This window comes from Elgaria multicarinata, chromosome 2 (genome assembly GCF_023053635.1).
Source record: "Elgaria multicarinata webbii isolate HBS135686 ecotype San Diego chromosome 2, rElgMul1.1.pri, whole genome shotgun sequence".
NCBI lineage: Eukaryota > Metazoa > Chordata > Lepidosauria > Squamata > Anguidae > Elgaria > Elgaria multicarinata.
In genome coordinates this window covers 75811544-75823780 of record NC_086172.1, presented here as the reverse complement: position 1 = coordinate 75823780, position 12237 = coordinate 75811544, and positions in this window count along the sequence as shown.

Here is a 12237-nt window from a genome sequence, read left to right as displayed (position 1 = left end):
TGTGCCTGCTTACCCTACCCTGTACCTGTTTGCATTCTCTTCTCCTCCTTATTGTTTTACTATGATTTTATTAGATTGTAAGCCTATGCGGCAGGGTCTTGCTATTTACTGTTTTACTCTGTACAGCACCATGTACACTGATGGTGCTATATAAATAAATAATAATAATAATAATAAAATGACGCAGGGGCTTGATCCAACTTGGCAACATGTTCTGGATCATAGCTGCTAAGAAACACCATGCTGAATCAGACCAAACCCCTACCTACTAATTCAGCATTCCAGTCTCACAGTGCTCAACCTAATGCCTGTGGTAGGCAGTTGTATCCTGCACCAGCTATCGTTTCTAGACAGTCCTCCAAGGCAGCCCCCACACAGAGTGTATTACAGTAGACTAGCTTCAGGGTTATGAACCCTGAGATGATGGTTGCCAGTCCAAATCTGAAAGAGAAGTCTTTAGGTTTTTCCATTCCACAGGTGGGCAAGTTGTGGCCCTCCAGATGTTTTGGCCTACAACTCCCATCAGCCCTAGCCAACACAGCCAATGGTGAGGGATCATGGGAGCTGTAGGCCAAAACATTTGGAGGGCCACAACTTGTCCACCCTTGTGAGGCCATATTCTGGAACAGATCGTGATAGTTTTTGAAAAGTTATCCTAGGACAGACAGATTCAGCCTGGATTCAGATATGTGTATGTTTTGGGGAGGAGGGTTGGAGATGGAGTGGGGAGGGGGGATGGAGAGAGAAACAGCCTTGATGGCAGCTTCCCTTGTAATCATAGGCGGGTGACCCTGCCGAGGCAGGAATGCCCTTTCTTCTCCTGCCATTTTGTGGGCTGCTTAAATACAGCCTTCACAGCTCGCGCAGGCTGGCTTGAGCTGTGTGGATTTGCCAGTAGGACTGAGGGTGCCTTCCACAGCTGGTGTAAACAGCAGCAGCTGTGTGAAGCAGTGACATGTGGCACCCTCCCCACCCCGGCGACCCCGAACCGCACTGCCACACATCTGGCTGAGAGAGAGGCAGGCAGCGGTGGGGGGGGGGAGTGGAGAGGAACACCTCACCAGCAGATTTCTCTGCTAAGCTGTGGGGCAGTGCCACAAAACGAAAGGGGCTAAAAACAGAGGATGGTACAGGTGGGATGCATCTCCTGGATCTGACCATGCTGGCTAGGAATGATCGGAGTTGCAGTCCAACACTTTTGGAGGGAATCAGGTTGGGAGAGGCTGCTGTATCGTCTCCAGCTCCCCATCTTCAAATGGGGCACATGTCAGAACTAGCATTGTTTTTCTTCTAGTGCAATTATCGTGAGCCTTGCTACATGACAAAATCATGGTTCCGCATACATTTGGCATTCTTCCATGTAAAATATCCAGAGTGCCCATTAGGCTGCAAACTTATTGCCACTTACCTGAGAGTAAGCCCTGTTGAAGCCAGTGGGACTTACTACTGTGTAGACATATGTTAGATCGCACGGCAAGTCCGTTCAGAAGAATGGACAGGTCTATTAGCCATCATCACTTACAACAAACACCTATCTTTAAGACCCCCTGGTTACCTATTAAATGTGAGATATTGGGTAAAAGGTCAGAAACGAAGGAATTGGGACAGGATAGCTATAGCAGGGTGACCATATGAAAAGGAGGACAGGGCTCCTGTATCTTTAACAGTCCTAGAGAAAAGGGGATTTCAACTGGTGTCATTTGTATGCATACAACACCTGGTGAAATTCCCTCTTCATCACAACAGTTAAAGCTGTAGGAGCCCTGCCCTCTTTTGTATCTGGTCACACTAGGCAGGGCTCCAGCTGCTTTAACTGTTGTGATGAAGAGGGAATTTCATCAGGTGCTACATGCATACAAATGACACCAGTTGAAATCCCCTTTTCTCTAGGACTGTTAAAGATACAGGAGCCCTGTCTTCCTTTCCATATGGTCACCCTAGCTATATGGGAACATCTTTATTGACCCATGCTAGAAAATCCAGGAAGAGTGGAGTTTTTTAGGGGCAACCAGGAAAGGTTAAGAAATTATGGGAGAGCACCCAGGACTCCCACAGGCATCATGGTGTGGTGATGAAACCAAAATGCTCTTTCTCCTATACACCTCTTTTTAAAACAAAACAAAACATTCAACCTTCATGGCAGGCAGTGGCTCGTTCCAAATTTGCAAATATTTAAATGCAATGACATATGCCAAGGAAAAATAGCTAGCTGCCATTTCTTTCCCCCTCCCCCGCTTCTCAATACACCAAACCTTAAAAAAAAACCTCCCACCATACCTTTAGTTGTATAACATTGGCCGTGGTGTTTATTCTTGTTGGGAGTATATACATGGCCAAGCATGATATAATTGATCAGCCAGAGTTATAGCAATTGTGGTACAACAAATACCCATCCTAAAAGCTGTCGTTATACCATTTCACCCTTAACTTCTGTAACAAAGAACAGACCACAAACAACATTTATATATCTTACTGTAACTGCTTTTAGCCATTTAAACTTTTTTTTACATTTCGTATATAAAGTCTTTAATATTATGTTTTTATTATTTTGTATTTGCGGCTTTTAATTTTGTGTGAACTGCCCAGAGAACTTTGACTAGTTATAAAAAAATAACCAAGTATCATCAGTAGAGATATTAGCTCTGTGTCAGGCAGAGTTACTATTATAATCCTTATTCTTCTGGGAATATATGCATGACCAATGAAGGAAATTAAAATATCCACATAAAATGTCAGTCAGAGAAGTCAAACAAAGGAAGCTAGGGAAGTGGTGGGCTCTCTGTCACTGGAAAGATTCAAGCAAAGACTGGACAGCCATCTGTCAGAGATGCTTAAACTGGTTTCTGGCACTGAGCAGGGGGTTGGATTTGATGGCCTAAATGGTCCCTTCGAGCTCCCTGATTCTATGGATATATATTATAGGTGAATGGGGGAAAGTGGCAACCGTAGCATTGGCAGCGTTTTTTCTTTTCTTTTCTTTTTCTATTTTAGTCACTCAGCCATGACCCCAGTGCTCAGCTCTCTCTTTGCTGTGATCACTCTACAGCACTTGGCTAGCTGGCTAGCTAGCGATGGGGATCCATTTTTATTGCCTGGAGGAGGAGTGTGTGGGCGGGGTGGGGTGGGGGTCATGATCCATCCTGTGGTCTTGAAAGGTAATCTGTAAAAGTTTCCAAAGCCCGGAGAATCTAGTACTAAGAAAAAGGATGGGCAGATTTTAAAGGATGGCAAATCTTACATTGATGTGAATAAGATGGGGAGGTGGGGTAGGGTACCCAAATGGCAACCACCAGGCTGTACGGCTGAACCATGAAAGGCCTACTCCATCATTGCCTGCTCACATCTGGCCAACAGGTGTTGGGAGCAAGCTGGAGTGTGGGTCCCCTCTAGTGGACTGGGAAAGCAACTGCAGAGGCACAGTCACTGACAGCGGATCATATTATTTGGAGCCTTGATCAGCAACATTTGTGGTTTGCACCTATCACCTCTTCTTCCCTTGAATATTAATTCCACTGTGGCAAATTCGCCATGTACCAGCTTCTCCCATAGAAGCATTGCGACCGTGGGGTAATAAGACAGACTCACTAAGAGAGGAAGACTGTTGAATGTGCCTTGTCCAAGGGGCCTCCAAAACCCGGAGTAGTCACTGGCTGGAAACTCCCTGGGCGCTATCTCCATTGGTGCCACTTTCCCCCCAAGCCCTGTGCTTTTGCTCCTGTGGGGTTGCACCAGATAATCCCCATGCCAAGCAGCAAGCACAGGGTTTATGGCTGTCATCCATCCCTCCCCCATCCCTCCCTCAGACTAGGGTGAGGAGGGAGGGGGAAAGAAAATATTTTAGGAAGAGGAGGTGGTGGCAGCAGCTGGGAGGAGAAAATAATTTGTTTGGAGGAAGAGGAGGCGGCAGTGGCAGCACAGGAGAAGAAAATAAAGTCTTTCCATGGCAAGGCAGTGCGGGGCGTTCCATCGTCCATTCCACTCCCCCCCCCCATCCTCTGCCTAGGCAGACGGTGACCAATTAGGAGTCACCATCTTCTGGGAATGCTCCGGAGCAGCTCCTGAGGGAGGATAGACTGACAGATGAGTCAGGCTGCCCTCCCTCTGGCTGGAAAAGACAGGGTAAGTCCCCGACTTTTCAGCTGCACATTTTCAGCTATTTGCCCCGGGTGACCTTGACTCTGCGGCTGCACCATCTAACCCACACAACGCAGATTCAGAGCCACCCCGGGGCAAAGAAGACATCAAAACAGCCCCCTGGTGCTCTCTGGGAGAGAACAATACTCCAGAGGCAGAAGCTTCTGTGAACTCAGATTGCACACCTACTAGGCACGCGAATCACATAGCTCAGGGTGGCTGAACCTCTTTCAGCCTGAGGGCTGAATTCCATTCTGGAGAAGCTCTCAGAGACCACAGACAAGTGGTGCACAGGGGCCAAAGGGATGGAGTCAAAAGCACCAGCATATTTTAGCTTAAAATACTTCCTGCCAATAATGAAGCTATAGGAGAAGCATTTCAACCTTTTAGTATGGGGAGAAACCTGGACAAAAGTTGTGAAACTGCCAAATGATTAGTAGATGGGGGAGAGGGGGCATGACCAACAGGGGGATGCTGAAGGGTTGCACTGGGACTCCAGACCTGAGGTTCTTTACCCCTGATATAGCTCAGCAACTACCAGGTTGACCAGATACAAAAGAGGGAAGGGCTCCTGCAGCTTTAACTGTTGTGATGAAGAGGGAATTTCAGCAGGTGCTGCATGCATACAAATGACACCTGCTGAGATTCTCTTTTCTATACAACTGTTAAAGATACAGGAGCCCTGTCCTGCTTTCCATATGGTCACTCTAGGGGCATGTCTAGACGATGCCTTATCCCGGGGATAACCATCCTGGTTTCGTCCCAGCTCCTCACAAGTAAATGTGAGGAGACGGGAACCAGGCACAGGGCACAGAGCTCTTCCAGTGCTCTGTACTCATCGGGGATGGTGAGGGGAGCGGGGGCGGGGCTTTTTAAAAACAACAACCTTACATTTGCACTGGAGGTCCTTTTCCTAAAAAAAAAAAAAATGGCGGGTGCGACATCCTCCCGGGACGCCACATGCTGCATGTGGAGTGAGGGGGAAGATCTCGCAATCATATCACGAGATCCTCCCCGCTCCACCAGGAGGTGTAGATATGCCCTAGGATAAGGGTTGGATGCTCTCAAGAAACCAACTGCTCGTCATGTAGTAAAACTCTTCATCTACGGTACTACTTCAGACAAAAGGTGGGGAACTGCATGATTGCATGCTAGGCCGAGTGAGCCTGAGTCAAGCCTTCCTGGCTGTCAGCAAGAAGCTTGTGTAACCATATCCACCACAGCAACCCTGTTGCTTTCCTTTGTCCGCAGGACAATGTCACCTCAGGCCTCTGGAGACTGCAGCCCTAAAGCAGAGTTTCACCCCAACTGTTAAAGCAACGATCATTTTTATTATTTAAACACTTTCCATCCTGCCTTGTCCACAATGTCTGAGACAGCTTCCAACAACAAGAGTGTCTTGCAATGAAAGCCAGCCTTTAAAAACATCATAAAAATTGCACCAAGCATTTGAAAAGAACAGGAAAAAGGTTTTCCAGCAGGCTTTTGGGGATCCTGCAGGGTTTGCCTACGTGGCCTTGAACTTTGGTATTCTGAGATTCTAATAGCAAAAAATCCCCATTAAGCTAGCTATCCTGAGCTGTGCCCAGCGTTGGTTGATAATAGGGTGCTTAGAACTGAATCACACCACTTGCTTAAATTTGGCTCGAGGGATGTGAAGGTGACTGGTTTGAGCCTCGCTTGATTATGTGGAAGAAAATGTGTTAACACGAAACACATCCAGTGTAAAGGTTGAAGCCTTAAGTGCTAAAGTTCATCTTCTCTTGTTTTAGGGAAATGTGGGTAATGCAGAAGCCAGTCTGATTTTCTCCCCAGGCATCTTGATCTAATGGCAAAATGATCTGCTTTTCAGATAGAAAAGGACATGATTTAATCTGACTTCCGCACCAGTATACAACAGTGACATAACCAGAGAAAGTGGTGCTGTATCCATTGCATGGACCATGAAAACCACAATTCCTCCCCAGAGGACTGTCAGTTTATGCTAGACACTTCTCTAAATGAGCGATTTATAGCACGTTCATGATTGGCCACTCACAGAGGTTTGCAGATCGATTACATGTCGTTGTTAACTAGGACGTCTGGAAATTGCGCATTTAAAAAACACACAGATAATGTGGTAATATCCAGAAAAACTGGGATCTCTCAGCCCCTAGATGGCGTTGGCTCATTAAAACATAATGGGGCCTTTCCAAGAATGGAACAAATAACATGGTGGTGTGTGAAGAAGCACGTCGCGATGGTGGGATAACTGTGAGAAGGAAAGCTACGGTAAGGTGCAGGACTTTTTTTTCTGTATGTAGAGAAGCTCAATAGATGGAATTTTCCTCCAGATAAGGTGGACTGGTAACTTTGTTTTTTTCAGGCTTCCCCACCTTTGTCATCTACTGCAATATATGGCTGGGCTTGCCATTGCTCTGGAACCACCGCTTGCAATCTACCTGCCCTTGGCTTGCAGATCTTTGCTGGAAATCTGCTGAAGTGGAATTGCCCTCCCTTTGGGCACAGAGGTGGAGGAAGTGAAGGGAAAGACGTCAGGGATTTAAAAGTGTACTTGAATGAGTTAAGGTCAGGTAAGGCATGGGTGGGCAGAAGGTAGGTTGGGATCTGCTGGTAGATCTCTGTGTGATTTGCAGTAGATCACCAAAGGTTTCTAACTCCTTGTTGTTTAACAACAACAACAACAACAAAGCATCTATCTCGCTTTCTATATTAGACTGCTGAGATGGGGCATGTCTAGACCTAGGGAGAGGAGGGGGAGGATCTCGTGATATGGTGATTGCAAGTTCCTCCCCCTCAGTCTCTTATAATATATGACGAGGACATCACGCCCACCATTTGGTGGTTTTTTATTATTATTGAAGATGGGCGCACGAGCGATCCATCACTAAGGTAAGGTTTGTTTGTTTTTTAAAAAAGATCCCGCTCCCCCTCCCCCCTCAATGAGCACAGAGCTCTTGAAGAGCTCTGTGCCCCATGCCCGGTTCTCGGCTCCTTGTGTTTACTCGTGAGGAGCCAGGACAAAACCGGGATGGCTGCCCACACATCCCACGGTCTCGGGACGATCCCGAGACCGTGGGGAAAGTCGGGATTAAAGCCGTCCCAGTTATCCCAGGGAAAGGGAGGGATCGTGTGGCGATCCCCGGGATAATCCCTCGTGTAGACATGCCCATGGAGGATCTAGTGGTGGAGTTGGGGGAGGAAACAGGAGTGGATTTTTGTGTCACTGGAATGTGTGCTCACTTGTGGTACTGACAAGAAATCCCTGTTCTGAGCATATGTTTAGGGTCAGCTTCGTTCTTAATTCTAAGGGTAACTCCCTCCACCCCACCAACTACCAAGCCACTGTTTTACACCTAGCTCCAGTTAGTGGAGCTCAAGCTTCTAGCACCAACCAAAGAATTCTTGATTATGAAGGAGACAAAAGTCGAGCATAGCCATACACGTACTCTGGATTTTAGGAAAGCTGATTTTAATAAACTCAGAACTATAATAAGTAAGGTCCCGTGGCAAGGGAGCCTAATGAGAAAAGGAGTGCAGGATGGGTGGGAGTATTTAAAAAATGAAATTTTAAAGGCACAGTTACAAACAATTCCAACAAGGAGAAAAGATAGAAGACAACAGAGGAAACCAATGTGGCTCCACAAAAAGCTTAGAGATGACCTGAAAACAAAAAAGAATACATATAGGAAGTGGAAGGAAGGCCAGGCTACAAAAGAAGAGTACAGACAAGTGGCGCAGAAGTGCCGAAATGGCGTCAGGAAGGCTAAAGCTGTGAATGAGCTGAGATTAGCGAGGGATGCTAAAAGCAATAAAAAGGCTTTCTTCAGATACGTGAGTAGTAAAAGACAGAGGAAAGAAATGGTGGTTCAACTGCTTAGTGAGGATGGCACATTGATAACAGACGACAAAGAAAAGGCTGAAATGCTCAATTCCTACTTTGCCTCGGTCTTCTCCCAAAAGCGGGTCTATGATCCCCCTGGAAAAAGTGAAGCAGAAGTTGAGGGGGTAGGATTGCAGTTTGAGATTGATAAACAAATGGTCAAAGAACACCTAATTTCCTTGAATGAGTTTAAATCTCCAGGGCCCGATGAACTGCATCCAAGAGTAATGAAGGAGCTAGCAGAAGAACTCTCAGAACCTTTGTCTATTATCTTTGCAAAATCATGGAAGACGGGTGAGGTGCCGGACGACTGGAGGAGGGCTAACGTTGTCCCTATCTTCAAAAAGGGCAAAAAGGAGGAACCTGGGAACTACAGACCAGTCAGTCTGACATCCATCCATGGGAAAATTCTGGAGCAGATTATAAAGAAGTCAATCTGTAAACACCTTGAAATCAATGCAGTGATTACTAGAAGCCAACATGGATTTGTCAGGAACTAATCCTGTCAGACTAATTTGATCTCATTTTTTGATAGGATAACCTCCCTTGTGGACTGTGGGAATGCTGTGGATGTCATATATCTTGACTTCAGCAAAGCTTTTGACAAAGTACCACATGACATTCTGATTAACAAACTAGCTAAAAGTGGGCTAGATGGAACAACTATTAGGTGGATCCACAGCTGGCTACAGAATCGGACTCAAAGAGTACTTATCAATGGAACCTTCTCAAACTGGGGAGAGGCAACGAGTGGGGTGCCGCAGGGCTCAGTCCTGGGCCCAGTGCTCTTCAACATTTTTATTAATGATTTGGACAAGGAGGTGCAGGGAACGCTGATCAGATTTGCAGATGACACAAAATTGGGTGGGATAGCTAATACCCTGGAAGACAGAAACAAACTTCAAAGTGATCTTGATAGGCTGGAGTGCTGGGCTGAAAACAACAGAATGAAATTTAATAGGGATAAATGCCAAGTTCTACATTTAGGGAATAGAAACCAAATGCACAGTTACAAGATGGGGGACACTTGGCTCAGTAATACTACAAATGAGAAAGATCTTGGAAATGTTGTAGATCACAAGCTGAATATGAGCCTAGTGCGATATGGCTGCAAGAAAGGCAAATGCTATTTTGGGCTGCATTAATAGAAGTATAACTTCCAAATCACGTGAGGTACTGGTTCCTCTCTATTCGGCCCTGGTTAGGCCTCATCTAGAGTATTGTGTCCAGTTCTGGGCTCCACAATTCAAGAAGGACGCAGACAAGCTGGAGCGTGTTCAGAAGAGGGCAACCAGGATGATCAGAGGTCTAGAAACAAAGCCCTATGAAGAGAGACTGAAAGAACTGGGCATGTTTAGCCTGGAGAAGAGAAGATTGAGGGGAGACATGATAGCACTCTTCAAATACTTAAAAGGTTGTCACACAGAGGAGGGCCAGGATCTCTTCTTGATCCTCCCAGAGTGCAGGACACGGAATAACGGGCTCAAGTTAAAGGAAGCCAGATTCCAGCTGGACATAAGGAAAAACTTCCTAATAGTTAGAGCAGTGCGACGGTGGAATCAGTTACCTAGGGAGGTTGTGGGTGCTCCCACACTAGAGGCATTCAAGAGGCAGCTGGACAACCATCTGTCAGGGATGCTTTAGGGTGGATTCCTGCATTGAGCAGGGGGTTGGACTCGATGGCCTTGTAGGCCCCTTCCAACTCTGCTATTCTATGATTCTATGATTCTATGAAGTCCGTCAGCCTCTGAGATAAGCAGGTTTTATCATTAATGCACTCCCCCACACCTGCAGTGTATTTTGCCACCTTATAGGACAGAGCTGCAGAACCTCTTTCAGCCTGAGAGCTGAATGCCAATTCGGAGAAGCTCTTGGAGGCAGCAGGCCAGTGGTGGGTGGGGCCATGGGTAAAAAGGGGTGGGCAAAAAGGGCAAAAGGGGCAGGGCAAAAATACCACCATAATGTTTAACTTAAAGCTCTTCCTGCCAGAAACTAAGAGCTTCTTCAGACAGGGTGGGGGGTGGGAATCACATTTCCCTCTCTTCACTTTGCCTCATGCTACTGTCCCACAACAGGGCTGAGCAGCTTCCTCTTCTTTCACACGCTGAAGAAAGAGGAAATAAATAAAGTCCATGTGGCCCACTGAGGTGGGTGTTTTTATTGCACTGCTTTCCCTGCACACAGTAAGAAATGGCGGCACATTTTGCTGTAGGAGGAAAAAAACCAGATTTTCCGGGGTCTTCTTTTTTAACCGGAAAATAACCAGAAGGAGTGGGAGGCAGATGGCGTCGTGAAAAAGACCCATGAAAATCCATGAGTGCCCAGTAACAAGTGTGTTATAAAATGCTCATCTGGTGAGCCTCTAAGCCTTAGGAGAGGCATTTCACCTTTTAGAGTGAGGGGAGAATCCAGAAAGCCACCAAACGATCAGTGATGGGGAAAGAGGGCAGGGCCTCCTGGCGAACCTTGCACAGCTGGACTGGAACCCCAAGGAGGCTGACTTTGGGCCCCTGGCTTGAAGTTTTGCTCCCCTGGTCTCCCTGGATCCTGCAGTTACCCCCGACTTATTGTGGCTCAAACAGGAACTGTCATGGGGCGAAATCCACAGTGCCTGTGAATTGAGTCGATTGCACGCTCTGCGTCCTTTCCAAACTGCCCTACATTCTATGCCGACCCCTTGGTGTGTTTATGAGCTTCCATGCACCCCATGCACATGTGTGAGGGTTTGTGCATGGGGTGCTCACTGGCAGCTCGGAGTGCGCTTTTCTACTAGCACATCTCTGACTGGACACTTCTGAAAACAGAATGCCAGCCTAACTGGAGCGTGGACTGATCCAGCAAGGCAAGCCTTGTGTCCATCTGCCTCTAGCAAGCTCTGTGTTTGTAATTGTACACTCATGCAGGCATGCACTTCTTTGTGTGCATATGCATGCCTGGGTTTTGCTTTTTGTTTTGTTTTTTTGGTGTGTCACTCCTGTCTCAAGACCCAGCTCACTCTGCAAGAATCTCTAGCCTCCGGGCCCTGTTCTAGATGAATACACTTGAAAGCATTTTTTCTCTCTTACCTACTAAATTTCCCTACAAGAAGAAAAGAGTTGGCTCACTTTATCTTCATTAGTGTCGGAGAGCCTCTCAGGGCTGATTTTGCTGGGGCACCACCTCTTCCAGCCTCTTGCTTGGTGTCTCTCTCCTGACTCATTGGCCCTGCAGGCCTGGGCAGCAGGCCAGGAGGTGGCTGCTTCCTTGCACTGACCTGCCCTGTGCTCCTGCTGGAGAGAGGTCACCCACCTGGAACTCAAAAGGTACCATGGAAAATGTTAGATAGCTGGCTTTTGGTTTGTCCCTTCCTTATAAAACACCCCTCCTTGTGGCATAGTATAATCAGGATGTGCAGCCACCCAGTCTGCCCTTGCTGCAACAGTTTTAAGGCCTTCCAGGCTTCCATCCAGGCCTCTCCTTCGTTGCTGCTGTGACGTCGACCATGGAGAGTCCCTGATGGAAGCCTGGAGGACCTTAAACCTCACTTTTTTTCTTTTTAACTGTGTTTTGCCAGGACGAAACTGGGAAAATGGGGATTTCCCCCCAGATCTGGTTTGGGCCCCCTGTTTCCGAACATATCCTGGAAAACCCGACGTATGGTCACCCTACTTAATAATAAACTTAGGAATAATTCATCCTCCTCTCCCTTGGAAAGGATTCTGTTCTGGTTCACTATGAAGAAAAGTTTCTACTTGCAGTTGCAATCAGATAGATAGATTGCTTAAATCCCATTGGAAGCCCCTGGGATTTAAGCATGTCAACGGTGTGCAAGATTGCAAGAGCGGTCCTAAATCTAGGTAGCCAGTGCCAGCTATGTAGGCATCCTACATGCCAATGATGTAGGCAGTGTCCCTATTTGTTTGGGTGAGGGCACAGTCTTCGTCTATAGGTTGCAATCTGGAAACCCTAATTCATTTTCTTTGTGCTCTGAATAATGGCTAGTGTTGTTTCGGGGTTTGGGTATTATTATTATTTATTACATTTATATACCACCCCACAGCCAAAGCTCTCTGCGTGGTTTAATAACATTTTATTATCACATGTACACACCTGCCACCTTCTCAGTCAACTTCATGCATCAGAATGGTTGCCTTTTGCATGCTGCAACAAATCAGCATCTAAAGGAGAAATCCTGTGACCTCTAGTCATTATCTGAGGGACCATAGCATAATTGGGATTCT